We start from the raw sequence: 16,343 nt of genomic DNA on the forward strand, positions 1-16,343 counted from the left end.
TCAAAGACTCCTTTCACTTTTTGTGCAAGCTTATTCTTTTTACCTGCTCACTGACTCCATCTTTGTAAGACAACTATATAGTGGAAAACAAGCTGTTTATGAATTTAACTATGCTGTTGTGTATATGGTTTTTGCATGCCTTTTCCGTGGTTAGATTGCTAGTATTCATCCAAAACTCCTTACTGCTGCTTTAAATGTCTACAGTCTATTTCATGGTAATGTATTGATGATAATTGCTTCACCGATGGTCTCATGTGTGATAGTTCTTGACTAAGCACACTTATATTTCAAAGTCTGCCAGTTTAGTTTGATGGAGAGTGGAGCCCATAAGGCATGTCTCAAATATCAAAGGTGTCACAAGGTACCCAACAATCCACAAAACCAGACTGAAAGCATTTCAAAGCAGTATACTCAATGGTCCCATTAGTATGTGAGAAAGACTACTTATGTTTGCGTAATGTTCAGATATTGGCAATGCACAGAGTTATGTATGCAGTGTCTTCCTCTGAACAGATTGTAAACTGTTTAGTGCTATGTGAAAGGCACATTACACAAATACAGAATACATATACAACATGAAGGGCTCTGAGGTGGGCAATAAACAAGGGAAATGGTATAATTATACCGGCAACATGGTGCAGTCAACCCACCGAAATATGGTGTGTAACCAATCACGTTATGAGAACATTCAGGCTCCATATTGTCTTGGACTGCTGCCACTGTGCAGACAAATGTAATGGATGTGATGTTATGGAAGAAGCACCAGGCCTCCACTGCATGTGTGTCTGAAGGTTGATTTATGCTAGCTAGCCACACAATGGTTCCAGTACTGTATGTTTACATTGTCATTTGACTGGAATAAGGAGAGGTTCATTCAACAGTAATGTAACAGGTTCATTTGACTGCTTTGCTCTGATCTGTTATTCAAACGTTAGAGGACAAGTGGGAGATGTGCAGTGAGTTATAAACCCTATCCACATCACATGGTGACACCCTCTGACATAGTTCTTGGCGAACGGAAAACAAGTTTGATGCCCGATCCATTAGTCCAGTCTGGGGAAGCAGAACTGACAGTTATGATCCACACCTGGGGCTTTATTTTGGTCCACCGTCAATAAACTTGACAGAACTGCCCTCCACATTCTGCTCTGTGTCTCTGTATGCTCTACTCTTCTGTGTTGCTGCTAAATGAAAATTAGTGGAGTTTCATAAAACATTTATTGTGAAATAGTATTAAGCCATGATCCCAAAACTAAATGCATGGATTCAACAGTCAGTCTCATCCACCCTGACTAAATCAAGCCTCTATCAAACCTGATTATGTCACAAAGCCGGTGTGAAATTGGGTGTTTACTTCAATGCAATAAAGACATTAATTTCAGTGTCATCAATAGTGAAATCACATTTAAAGCAGCAGTAAGGAGTTTTGGATGAAAACTAGCAATCTAACCACGGAAAGGACATGCCAAAACCTTATACACAACAGCATAGTTGGAATTGATAAGCAGCTTGCTAGCATGTCAGAGGTGTTACTAGGATATCATCTCTGGGTGGGCATTTGGATTATTTGGATGGGCAACAAAAAAAAAGGTTGCTTTTCCTCAATAGTATGATGGACATTTGTATAAACTAGGATAGTTCTGGCTAGGACAAAAAAAATGTCTAGGGCAAATATGATTAGCAGATGATTTATAGATAGATTTGTTTTACTATTTTGTATTTTTTTCTCTGTGTTTATAAAGGAGCGGAGAACTCCTAGAATGCAATTGATAGACTTCTACACTCTTAACAATGGACGCAAATATCTCATTTTTTGGCATGGACATCATAAAGCCAGCTTATCAGAGGACCTCTCTCTGATGTTCTCACAACAAAGGATTTGCATTATCCATTTTGAGGGAGAAGCTGTTTCCTGCATTTTGTATTCACACAGCTGAACTCAGGCACAGAGTTGACTTAAGGATAAATGTAGCTTACAATAAAATAGAATATTAAAATATTCATGTTTAGTCTTGAATTGATCCTTACAAGATGGGCAGAAGTCTGAACATACTAATCCACCTACCTGACACCTCCGTCTCAGTAGACTGCCAATGAATGGGTTTGTTAGGAAAAATGTTAAGGTCTTAGGAAACTGGGCAAAACCATTGGATTGGTTTGTGGAACTCTATGGAAATGGAGATTATTGTGTGTAACCTAGAGCCATTTTACAGCACCTGGTCTCTTGCTTTCTGGCTGTATTGTGTATTCTGTGACTATTCAACTTCTTTCCTCTCTGCCATCAGGGGCTTTCAGGTTTGTTTTAAGGTTCTTTGCATCCAATGTATTTAAGTTTATTTGGTTTAATTTAAAACTTCCCGTAGATTTCTTTGCGAATGGTTTATTGTCTTTCTGTACCATTAGAAAACATGGTGTTTGTCAGTGGAGAGGGTAAAGAAAATGGTTGCCTCCCCCGCTGTGGTTAATCCTAGTGTGGTGCTAAGACTTAGGGGCAACAGGGCACCTCCCACTGCTAGTGCTCCCTCCGGGATACGCCTCACAAGGCCCCAATGGCCTCCTGTCTCAACGCCTCCACGGTGTGGCTTAGCCATTGTAGCTGCGCCTATGCCACTCAGTAAAGGCTAAGGTATGGCTCATGTGTTTAGCAGATGCTTTTGACCATTGGACAGGAATCAAATCCTGGTCATCTGAATGGAGGACAACCAAGAGAATGGTGATAATGGGTAAATGATTCCTCTGGGTGACCACTAAACCCCACCCCACCCCACCCCACCTGTAGACATGCCCAGACTCTAATATTGGTGGTAGGTTTGAAATCTTTTTTTTATGTTTTCGCAGGGGGTGGTTCGAACCACAGAACTGCATATAGCATAGCCCGGGCGGCTAGCTGGAATGTTAGGTGTGTTTATCTGTCCTTCACATGACCATATACAGTGCCACTTGAAAGTATGTGAACCCCTTGAGCACTTAAGCGTTTTCTGTTGTTTTACCATGATTTTTCATTTTTTTATCACCAATTTTCCATAGATGAAATGTCAGGTTTATGTTTATCATTTGCATGTACTTGTTTAGAGGAAATAGTTTGAGAAGCTGAAAAACTACATGAAACATGGAATTAGTCCATTTCAAAAGTAAGTGAACCCCCAGCTGAATTGATAAAGTCAAGCAGGTAACAGATTCAGTGAAACTTATTTGGGTGAATAATTAGTCAATTGAGCAAACCGATCATCTGAGACATCCTTAGGGAAAGGTTTGGGCAACACAGATTAAAAGAGAGAGGAAACCAACCAAACTACTGTAGTGCCAAGGTGTACCCACACAGATCAACAATGCCGAGAGGAAACGAGATATCCGAGAACATCAGGAAGAAGGTACTGACAGCCCATCAGTCTTGGGAAAGCTATAAGACCATCTCCAAAAGATTCCAGCTCCATCCATCCATCCAAGACAAATAATTTTGAAATGGAGGGCATTCAACATGACCGCATCTCTGCCTAGAAGTGGACGCCCATCAAGACCATCACCAAGAAGCACCAGAAGAAGAATAAATCAGGTAAAGTCAACCCACACATCACCTCTAAAGAGTTTCGGACCTCTCTGGCAGCATTTGGGGTAAATGTACATGGGTCTACAATCAGACGAAAATTGTTGGTTTTGATCGTGACAAAATAATTCTATCTCAGACTCATCTGTTTAAAGAAGGGACTTCCAGAAGGCCTTTGGTTTATCCAAGTGCTCTCGGGCAAAGTTGAAACGGGCAGTTTTGTTCTTTCTTGAGAGCAGAGGCTTCCTTCTAGCAACCCGATCATGAATGTCATGTCTATTCAATTTTCGTCTGATTGTAGACCCATGTACATTTACCCCAGATGCTGCCAGAGAGGTCTGAAACTCTTTAGAGGTGATGTGTGGGTTGACTTTTACCTGATTTATTCTTCTTCTGGTGCTTCTTGGTGATGGTCTTGATGGGCGTCCACTTCTAGGCAGAGATGCGGTCATGTTGAATGCCCTCCATTTCAAAATTATTTGTCTTGGATGGATGGATGGAGCTGGAATCTTTTGGAGATGGTCTTATAGCTTTCCCAAGACTGATGGGCTGTCAGAACCTTCTCCCTGATGTTCTCGGATATCTCGTTTCCTTTCGGCATTGTTGATCTGTGTGGGTACACCTTGGCACTACAGTAGTTTGGTTGGTTTCCTCCCTCTTTTAATCTGTGTTGCCCAAACCTTTCCCTAAGGATGTCTCAGATGATCGGTTTGCTTAATTGACTAATTAAGCACCCAAATAAGTTTCACTGAATCTGTTACCTGCTTGACTTTACCAATTCAGCTGGGGGTTCACTTACTTTTGAAATGGACTAATTCCATGTTTCATGTAGTCTTTTGGCTACTCAAACAATTCCCTCTAAAAAAAGTACATGCAAATGATAAACATAAACCTGACATTCCTTCTATGGAAAATTGGTGATGAAAAAAATGAAAAATCATGGTAAAACAACAGAAAACTCCTAAGTGGTCAAGGGGTTCACATACTTTAAAGTGGCACTGTACCATGACATCAATTAGAAGACATTACCAGTACTAGTTGTTTATAAAAACATGCTTCAAAAAGTGGTAAATTGTTGCATACCTTTTCTGTTAACGTTTGTCACTTTATGAAATTCCCCTTTGGAAAGTAAATCGGACACATTCTATAAATCTTTTCTGTAAGTTGCATCCAATCAAAAAAAAAATTCCCGTACTGTAGGCTATTACATATGGAGAATGGGTTGCTTGTGATGCTGAGGCTGAATGGATGTGGATCATGTCCCTGCCTCTCATGTATGCCCACAGATGACAGACATCTTGATCCATCCTCCCCTACACTGCCATCCGCCCACAGAAGTGCCAGAGTGCCTGAGGCCAGCAGGAAACCGGCGGCTGGGACACAACTTTGCAGCATTCAATCCATATCCTCAGGTAACCTTAGTTTGCAAGAGGCCTCAGTCAGTTGTCAGATTTGTGCGTATAACCACAGTGAGTTAACCTTGGTAAACCTTTCTAAAAACAAGAGTTAGCCTTGTCTTCAAATGTTTGATAACATATTCCTAAATCAGTTAGACTGACATTACACACAAGGGCAGGTTTATGTTTCACTAAGAGATGCCACACCATCATAAAATCGAATATGAGAGCGTAAACATCCCTGAACTGCCCCTCTCTTATTGATAGCAGATATACAGCTTCAAAGCATGTCAGGGTCCAGGGCTGAGTGAAAACAATTGGCCGGTGCCAGCACCCATTCTTCAGACTGACAGCAATTCCACATGGGAAGAAATGGAGAAACAAAGAAAATGCTATTAGTTTGCTGATGAGGAGCAGCCATCATGGTTTTAGCTAAGACTCTAAATGTCGGGCAACCACCCTCTGTGAACTCTGTTCCCTAGGCGAGAAATATCATGAATACAAATAGGCCTCTTTACAAAGATAAATATTCTCTGCATCTCTTTATCCTGACAAGATTGTTTTTGGAACATGGAGTGAAAATGTCTTTAATATTGTTATTATAAATATCCATGAAGACAACTCAGTGATGGACTAAATAAAGACAAACGGAAATATGAATGCTCCATTTCAGGTTTATTGATATTCTAAAGGTATTTGAACCTAACTCCATTTTAAAAAAAAAAGGCCTGTCACCCTTGACTGCCTCGTTCTTGAGCTATGAACCCCTCACAAATGTTTTATTGATTATCACACCCATACCGGATCTGAGAGTTCCGTTGCCTTGGCAACCCATAGAAACAGGGGCTCCATGACAACCATAAAATCTTTTCCTATTCAGATAATTTTTTCCATCCTCTTTTAACAAAATCAAAGATAGAGCTTACTGAAGTGCTCTCAACAGTTATCCTTAAAACCTAAAATGTGCCATGAATTCAAAGGAGCATAGACACAACATCATGATTATTAAAAGTAGTCAGGTAGGATCTTTACCAGTCTCAGGGTATTGTGTCAGTTTTCCCCTCAGATGAATTGCACTTTTCTTTGCCAGTTTGAGTTTGTCCAATTAGCTGATCGTTAAAGACCACTTGTTTGAAACTGCTGCCTTGATGTGTAGTTATCTCCTTGGGAAGGTCATTACATATAAAAAGGAGGAAGGCTGTGCCCTATGGAAACGACCCCCGCATAACCCCACACAGTAAGAAATAGAGGGTTCACAAATGTCCTACTCTCTTGGGGGTCAGCTGTAGTTACCTCCAGCAAGGAGGTTATGCGATCGGGTCCGTTAATTAATTAATGTATTTATTTATTTGTCCGTTTGTCTGTCTGTGGACAAGATTTCTCAGAAACTACTGGGCGGATCTTTCTGAAATCTTGGTCCTGGGACATCCCCATTAAAATTTCAGGATGATCTGGATCCGGATTTGTGTACCTCCTTGCTGGAGGTCAGAAATCTCGGATTGCTCTTGTTATTCCTATTTTGGTCCATGGCTTATTAACAACTGGTGTGCTCATGTGAAGGACTGTTGTTTATACAACCTGCAGCTGACAAATTATGCTCGTTAAAGATGTAGACTTTGAAAGGCCTTAACAGTCTTCAGTGTTTCCTCACAAAGATACTATGACTAAGGCATTACTAAAAGTATTAAAATTCTAATATAATTATAAGAATTCTTGGCTATTTGGGGGTTGATCTTTAAGGTGTTCTTGTACTGTCTTCCGTGTATCCAGTGGGTGTTGTCGACGAAGCCGTCCAAGCACCATGCTTTGCTGTGGAGAAAGTAACCGTATTGATTAACGCTCATGTTTCTCCTGAATCAATCTCCATTGCCCAGTGGCTGCTTCTTCCATTTTATTCCGGTTCAAAAGGAGAGGGATGATTGGGGGGCCCTTGGGAGGTCTGGCATGTGCGGCGGGACAGATTTCATCAAAATAAAGGGCCGGTCTTTCCCCTCTCTCTGCCTAGGCTAATGAAAAGCGACGTGTCAGTGCTGTGGCTCCGGATCCCCGAAGGATCTGAAAAGGACATTTACTAGAATTGATTAGAGGTGGTCGCCAAATACCATTGCTCAATTCTAAACACACTCTGATTCGTCATGGCAGGAGTTTCAAAAGACGCCTTAGGCCTAAAGTGGGCCATTTCCGGCTGAAAAGGCCATTTAGAATTGTGTGTTAAATGAGTGGAAGGCTTTGGACTTCATTTGTCACACATAAAATCAGCTAATAGCATAATATCTTACATTCCTTTTATCTTCAGAAGTTTTGCATAGTAAAGTTCTATAATTTCTCTTCAATCTCGTGTCCTTTTTTACTGAGGACGCAACGAATTCCATCAGGACTTGCCAGATGTCTCTAATTATAAAGATATTTACCTTCTTGATTTTATCTGCTGCCCAAGTTCCACACTAACTGCATTTCAAAGTCCTCGGGAATCAGTAAAGCACATCAGCCTCTATATTAATACTGGGCAAACTGCTAATTATCTATAGCTTATGTACTGGAATGTTCAGATTTTTTTTGTAAATTACATGAAATTGTAAAATACTGTGTTGCATGTATCAAAGTATGTTGGATAAAGATGGGAAAACTTGCTATGATACTGAAAGCAAAATAGGATGACCAAACCCTGATGACTAGGTGACTTTAACACTGATTATACAAGTTAAACTAGAAGGGCACTCAGAGAGCGCAGACCTTTGGCATGGCCAAATGCCCACTTTAGCAATGTAAAAGAAAGTGAAAAAAAATTGTGGATTCACCCCATGATTTAGATCCAATAAAAAAAGATGGGTTCTTCCTTGGCCCATGCTACACCTTTTCACTACGTTTCATGAAAATCTAGATGGTAGTTTTTCCATAATTCTGCTGACAAACAGACAGACATAGTCTGGGATAGGTAACCTTCAAAGATTCTCCCTGCTAATTCATTCTACCAGTAAATATAATATCAAGAATTTTAAAATAGTGAAATGAACATTTCTTGAACTTCAGAACTAAACCATACCTAATTTTACACACAAGGGACCATTATTTGTTTATGTTAACTAATGAATTATACTTTACACTTAGGATCTCTTAATTAACATCATTCATTTAATTATTTAGCATGAACATGCTGTAATCTTATGCATTAATTAACTTAACTCAATATTAATAGCTGTAGTTAATGCTTTATTGATTTTAACAACTGCATTCAATTAATGTTACTCAAGGGAACCTAAAGGTAAAGCCTTCCCAAAAATAGTTGTCTTCAAAAGCTGGAAATATAATCTCTGCCTCAGTCCATCAAGCATCCATTGTCCTTCTATTTCCACTTAGAGAGAGAGAAAGTGCAATGAATTGAAAGAGACAGAAAGGACCTCCATCCATGACCTCACCTGAGGCACTCGTAAAGCACAGAGAGTAGAAATAAATGATATGGCAGGAGGCATACATGTTAGAGACGGTCCGGAACGTTCCATTAATGTGACAGGCTTATGTGTGTGTGTGTGTGTGTGTTTGGGGGTTACCATGTGTACACTATGGGGGCTAAATGATTGCATCTTAAGAAAAACGTAGCTGGAGAACATTAAAGGTGTGCGCAGTGCAAGTCATAACACACCTTATGCCCCCTGAAAAGTTTTGCAACAGCCCATGACACCAATCATGACAACATGTCAACCTGTATCAATTACTGTGAGATGAAGGGGGCTGTCAGGCGGTTTGAAGGGAGGTTGTCAACTGATAAGACAGCAGAGGCTGTGCCCACTGAACACTCCTTGACAGCGCCAAGGCACATATTACAGGCAACTTGCATCAGGACTGCATGGGCTTATTCCAGAATAGACTGTAGTAAAATGTTACTGAATATTTTTTGTTCTATAATGAAATTTTATTTTAGTTTGAATAGCCTGGCTATTGCCACATCCACCCACAAAATATAATAATGCTGAAATGAACAGGAAAAGGGTGTGCTTTGCATTTTTATTTTGCTTGAGTATATGTTCATGATACAATGTTAAGAGGACCCTCTCCTATTCGTATCATAACTCGCCCATTCCATACAGTATATGTCTAATTCTGCTCCTTTCGTCGAAGGCTGTTTAATGGAAATAGTGATTCATTGTGTCCCCTATCATTGAATGCTCAACACCACTGAAAAGGTTACCAAGCCTTGTTTGATCTTTCTTGTATAGACCTTTCATATCGATATGGAATTACAATGGCAATGTTTTATGGCATAAATAATGGCCCTAGATAGAGAGTGGAAAAAGCAGTATATGTTCAATGTATACATTCAATCTTTAGCCCCGACTACAGATATTACAATCAATTCATAATGAACAGAGGAGCATTACATGCAGTACGATAAAAGTAAAATCTCTTCAGTAAAATAGTTACATTTAATTACCTAACGCTTCTTTGCAACACATCTGATCACGTGCACAGGATGACTGCATGTACAGTATTTTGTTGGCATCCTAGAACAGCCTGTGAAGGGGATTAAACTGCTGTGTTGGGTGGGTTTTGACCTCTTGGGCAAAGCCTTACTGAGAGACTGCTTTGATGAGGACTGACAAGGATACAGCCCCCGAAGCAGTAGCCTGTCTCCTCTTCTCTTCTTCTTCTCTTCCTCTGCTCTCCCCCTCTCTTATTGCACTCATATTGAATGTATCCTCTGCCCCCCTATTCTAAGAGGTGTAAGGAAATTGAGGATGAAGCATGGCAAGAAGATCAGCGCCGCTATTCAACAGAGAATTTCAATTGAGAAAAATGTACGTAATGAAAAGCAACTGGGCTATTTGGATTACGGAAAATGAACGATAAAGAGTCACTTACATGAGGAGATTAATTTTTATGATTTTATTTAATCAGAGCCAGTATAAACAAGTCTTGATAATGAAAAGTGTTTTCCTAAACCCACCCTAAAATGAAGACACGGCTTTCATATGGATGCACCTGTTCTAAAAAACACCCTTAAAAATTCCATATATTTCTGTTGAGAGACCAATCCTGTGCTGTAAGCATCAAGTCTAAATAGTTATATACTTGTGACATGCCTTTGTTCCCTTGTCAACCCGAGTTAGGAAGGAGGTCTTTTTTACAGGAAGTGGACAATAGAAAGAACCAGTTCAAAGCTCTCTGTGTTTTTGGAGGTCTGGGGACCAATTTTCTATTGGCTGAAATCATCCTTCAGTTTAGTTTTTAAGTAGCTGTTCTTTCCTCTGTTTGCTGTTGCACAGTCCTCTCTCTCTCTCTCCCTATCCCATGGGTTGATCATTAATGGGGAAAAAAGCTTCTGATCAAACACCACACTGGAATGTGGTCCAAACGTGCTGTTTCTGTCGGCTCTATTGTAGAGGTCCTGGTGGAAAAAGCGCAAAGCAGAATTTATCTTCTCATATAGACAGAGCAGGGAGAATGTTAAGATCTCAGTGTTTCAACAGTTTGCCTGACAAGTTTCTGTAGGGAGAGGACTCAAATGCACAACAGGAAAGAGCGGTCGGACAGTTAAAGTGAGTTTTACTTTTACTTAAAAATGGCAGGTATAAAACAAGACTAAACCAGAGCAAAACTAAACAGTAAAAAATTAGACACTAGACACGCAACATGGCACATAAGGAGACATAGAGCAGGAAACAGAATACATGCAGGCGGAAAAACATGACCAAGAACAAAAAAACAAACTGCAGTCTTGAAAAGAACAAAAGACACACAGGGTCTAAATACGCCAACCAATTAGCAAAACACAGATGGTGGCGGGAAACACAACACGAGGTAACAATGCAGGTACGAATTATGATCAAGTGAGGGGTGGGAACAAGAGAACACGGAAAATGAAAATAAACAAAAGCACATGGCAAAGAACAAACCACATAGAATGCACAAGAGAAAACATACAGGAAGAACATCAGGAAGAGACACAGATAGGACTCGACTCAGATGGAAGACTTGAACTAAGAATGAAGAATGCACATGCATTTGACTTGACTTGAATGATTTTCGCTGTGTCCTCCAACTCAGATATCTCAAGGCTTGAAAATGACATCCACATGCACTCTCCTTCAGTGCTTTCAGAATGTAGAGTAGAACAGAACTACTAGGGCATAAAACAGACTCTCTTGACCACAGTGCCCAACAGTATTGCTTATGTCAAACATTAAGTGAGGGACTATGTTTTTTTCCATACATGCTATACCAGAGTAGATAGCTTCCCTTTGTTTAAATATGGTATTATATTATAATCAAAAGCTTGTTCCAGTTCAGCCATTTCTCACCTATAATGCAGCAGTTATCCCATGCATTGTGTACAATCACAAAAAATTTACATATCTCACAAAGAATATTGTTTGATTTAAATGCAACACTTCATTAAATAATGATAATAAATACAATCATGATACCTTTAGGTCATTTTTTAAATATTTGAATACTTTACTACATTTACTATTTTCCTCTAACTACCCAGTTTTGGTTTCACTTGTGATAATGGGGTTGATCCAGCACTGAGGCTTAATGCCACAACTTAGATCTGGATAGTTTTAATCCAGTGTTTGGCAGTCTGGCTCTACAACATAGTGCTTGGTTGTTTTGACCCAACATTTTTAGTGGACCTCTGGTACATCATGCAGTTCCAGCCATTCCATGTTCTGTTATAGGCAACAGTAATCAGTCTGCCATGTGTTATATATACAGTATATATATATAATGAAAGCTATAATGAACTTGACACCTTCAAGAACAAGTCCACTGAACTAAGACAGCTGGGTTGGTTAGCTGGAGGCTTCAAGATGTCAAGAACAAGAAACATTAATGATTATTTGAGGAAAAGATTCACATCCATTTGGCGACACATATGCAATGCAATGGTAAAATGTAGTGCAAAACCATTTGACGAACCATTATAAATTACAAGCTACTAGACAAGGTCTCAGAGTAATATGTTTATTTTCGTATGCAAATCTATTTCAAGGTTTTGATTAATTATCCCTGTACCTTGCTAGCTGTGTACTTTGAACGGCTCCCATATTTTAATTGGATGGCTTCACATCACCACAAATGGAGCCCCATACCAATGGAGGCCACATACACAGTGGAATCAAAACAAACCAGACTGAGTCAAATGAATAGTTGATAAACCCTTATACATAATTACCACGGAACATTCATGTCTTGTTTATAATAAAAATAACAATCATCTTTTTCCCAGAACATGCTGTATATAAAAACTACTTAAGAAGCACAGTCAGAAGGATGCAGTGTTCTGTGTGGTGCATTCCACACTCACCACTAACATGGTGGTTGGGCTCCTTCATCTGATCATCAATCAAGTTCAAAAAATAATTTCATTTCTGTCAATAAGAAGTGTCAAATGGTATTCTGTGAGGGGAGAGCTGGGAAATGCTACCTGCCAGAGTGGGTGGGTAGACACCCAGCAAATGACCTGCGAAATGGGAATCAGTGAAATGAACAAGGAAACCTGCAAGTCAACAGCTTCGCATTGCATTGGGATCACCTTAGCCTTCAAAGCACTTGAAGTGATCCCCATCCTGCACAAACCACTGGGGGACACAAGTGAAACTTTCTTTTTTAACTCTGCCTTTCTTGGCTTGCAGTGGAAGATGGTGTGCTGTGTGTGCACAACACTTTTGTTTTCCAAAGACAGGCATACAATTACAATTTTCGCCACTTTTGCTAGCACATGTACTTGTACACATGTACTTGCACATTTCCCAAAATTCTGAGGCCACTCTCCTAGAGGTGTTATATGATAAAATGAAAAAAGCGTACCCTACTTTCTTTACAGTAAGATACAGTACAGCACAGTGAGCCTGAGTATCTAAAAATGTGTTACAGCAGACCAGATCATATATGTAGTCAGATCTACTGTGAAGTGGGGTGTGTGAGAACTGGCCACATAAAATAATGATTAATAACACTGATAGGGCTTCAAAGCCACACAGCCATCTTTGGTGTGACAAACCAGTTGTATAGATGTATTGATAGAAAGTGAGATGAGAGGAAGATGGATGATGGGTTGAAGATTTGAAAGGATGGTTGTGCAGATAAAAGGGGTGATTGATGAATAGATGCAGGGGCAGGCGGTTGAGAGAAGGAGGTATGAATGGATGGGTGGAGAGGTGGAAAGATAAATAGATGGAAGGAGAGGGGAGAGGATGACTGGATGATGGGTGAAGGTGGTTAGATACAATGCTTGATATGGAAGATTGATGGAGGTTGTTTTTAAGGATGCCTTATAAGTAAATGTCTGTTAAAATGAGGCAACTTCCCTTGGGGGCACAGAATAAGACAGGGAAAGAGAAACACAGAACCAGATGGGAACAGGTTCGGGGAACACATCCAGTCAGACAATTAGATTGCTTATAAAAACGCGATTAATATGTTTTTCAAATCAAATATGAAATGTCGAACATTTGCTCTTTTTTTTTTTTTAATTATTAAATGGGCCATGTATGATATTGCACAGAGGTGATTAAACCTGAGTAATGCCACAGCTTTTGAGGCAGTGACGTGGTTGGCACTACCTCATTGTCCCTCTGTAAATGATGGGCCTGCCTTTCCCTGATGATAATCATCTTCTTGGAGCAAAGAAATGGTGATTAAATGTTGATTTTCCATCAGCCAAGCAGTGGGGGATACATTTTATCACAATGTCCCTGAAACTACTCAAGGACTGATTATGCACCTTATCAGACAGCAAGGCCCCCAATTCAAAGGACAGACATAAAAGGCATCAGCCCTCCTGTATTCACTCCAGTGACTTTTACTGTGATATGCAGGAACCTTACTGATTTCAAGGTTATGAAAATTACACACAGGTGCCCTAAAGTGCAGCGATTTAAAAAGTATAGGAGATTGCCATTGCTATGATTATGACACCCCTGTCGCGCGCTTGAAAGGTGTAATTATGCTAGAACTACAAATGAGATTTCATGACAGTAAAAGAATGGCCTTGCTTTAATTACTAGCTTTAAAACAAACATCTAACAAAGCTAAGCATAATTTATGCATGGCCCAAATTAGAGTCTCTGTCTGTGTACCATGACCCAAAATCCATCACACAACTATACAAGCCTTATGCAGAGTTTCTTCTTGTTCATAGAATACTCACAATCTGCTAGGTTAATAGGCACATATGCTATACAACCCTACGTACTCATATGCTAAACAAATGGTGCCAGTTCACTGGCACAGTAAAAACGGTCCTATTTATTTACAATAGGATCAACATTACACTACTAACTCTCTCTGACTGCGCTGGTGCTAGAGACCTAAATGGTGCAGACAGTTTTTGCATTCATCTTGGGTGAAGCTGCAGATTTTAAAGTTGGTTTAAAATGTGCTAGAAGCTTTGGCCTCTCTCATATCATCAAGGTGTTCTTGGATTTAAATATGCCGACTACACAACAGATAAGGACGGCAGTGCAAACTCACATTACAGTGTGCAGATAAGGAATATTAGTTTCCTCTGGACAAAATCCATTTCTCTTCCATGCTTATAGCAAAGGGTAAAGCCTTCAGCAGCTATTTGCATCTCACTTTTTCATAATAATCTACACAAGAAAAGGACAGACATCCATAACCTCTATATCAGGGCTTTCTCTCGCTCTCTATCTTTCTCTTTTCTCTGTACATGTCTGCACACAGACCCACGTGAAAAAGTAAGTATATACAGTACTGGGTTTTATGCCATTTTGTACATGTCTGTGCAGATGGTTGTGAGAGCGCACATATGTGAATGTGTGTGTGTGTGTGCTTGTGTGTATGTGTGTGTGTGCTTGTGAGTGTGTGCGTGTGTGTGTGTGTACGTGTGGATGTGTGCATGTGTGCATGTGTGAACAAACCCTCTCTCTAATGTAGCATGTATACAAGCTTTGGGGATGAGCTAGATATATAGCAGAGGATGGTGTAGAGACTTTGAATGCTGTTGGGGCAATCAGAGGAGACAAGGCAAGAACAAGCCAATTATTACCACTGATGACTGAGGTGCCATCCAAATTAGGAGCTTCCAGAACTGCCGGGAATAAGCAGACTTGAACTCACAGAGAGCGGGGGGTTGGAGTGGACTATCCCACTGTGATGGCTGGAAGGGCTGGCAGTATGACAGTCAAATGTTTGCTTATAAATGGTCAAAATGTGGTAAATGACACAGGATGCAGGCAAAGAGTAATTGATCAAGGAAGGCTCCGCATCAGAGAAGTGAATGTGCTGCCCGGGTGTTTCAAGTCAACAGAACTGTGCCAGGAGGACAGCTCTCGCTCTGCCATATTATTGCAGACTTGGAGGGCAGCCAGGGAAGAGATGGTGCCCTGACAATTCAATTAAATTACTCAGTGTCTGTGCCTTGGCCAGCTGACCTGCAGCTTCACACTGAAGGTCCAACCAACTGATAGCATCATTTGCCTTCATCTTTCACATTTGGAATCCATTTAAGCCGCAAGTGGAGCTATTAATCAAGTTAGCCGGAAGGCTCAGATTTCCTCTATCATTATTATCCAAATAAAATCTACAGCAAATAGAAATAAATGGCTTTATAGGAAGGAAGGTATTTCCACTGGGCAGTAATGGAACATGGGAAATAGAAAAACTAAGTTAGGTATCCCAGTGTACCTGTGTTGCATGTAATTCCTGGTATGACCTTGAGACAAGGTCTCTCCTCAGCTACAATGTTGTTTAAATCAAAAGAAACACGTTCTCTCTGAGTCTGATGCCGTGCTGTGTTCTCTTTTCAAGAGAGCTCTTTGAAACATCAAAGATTATCTGAGGCTACCAACTACCTTGTTTTTCAGTTGTAGTTCAGTGAACTGATATATGCAGGATAGAAATGAACTAGTTGCGAAACAAACAAAAAAATTCAGGAATACCAACCATACGAAGAAACAAGCCAAATTAAAGCACGTATTTAGAGATAATTTCCTTGGTTTACTACTTTAGGGCTACAAACGAAAGCCCAACATACTAAGTTGTCCAGCACTAAACCTTCAAGGATGGGTGTATGTAAGTACTTTAGATCCCCCCTAACACACAAGTCCAGATGGTTCTGGTACTCAGTTCTAGAAGTGGATCTAGCCCAGCTCAATCATTCATTCTGTAGTTGTGTGCTGACTAGTTCATACTTCCCTAATGCATTGAAGCAGTTAAATTCTGAAAATGAACATAAAATAATGAATATTTAAAATGGGAAGAGGTTTGTATTATAAAGTCTCGGGAAAAATCTCTGGTAGATCTACTAAGGGACGACAAAAATGATAACAGAATAATACAAAATGTATGTTAGGATTTGAAATTAATACTGTAGTGAACATGTGCAGACGATTCGTGTAGGGAGTGGCAGTGGCCTCGGCTACCACACACTCGGTGGC

This window comes from Sprattus sprattus, assembly GCF_963457725.1.
Source record: "Sprattus sprattus genome assembly, chromosome: 15".
Classification (NCBI taxonomy): domain Eukaryota; kingdom Metazoa; phylum Chordata; class Actinopteri; order Clupeiformes; family Clupeidae; genus Sprattus; species Sprattus sprattus.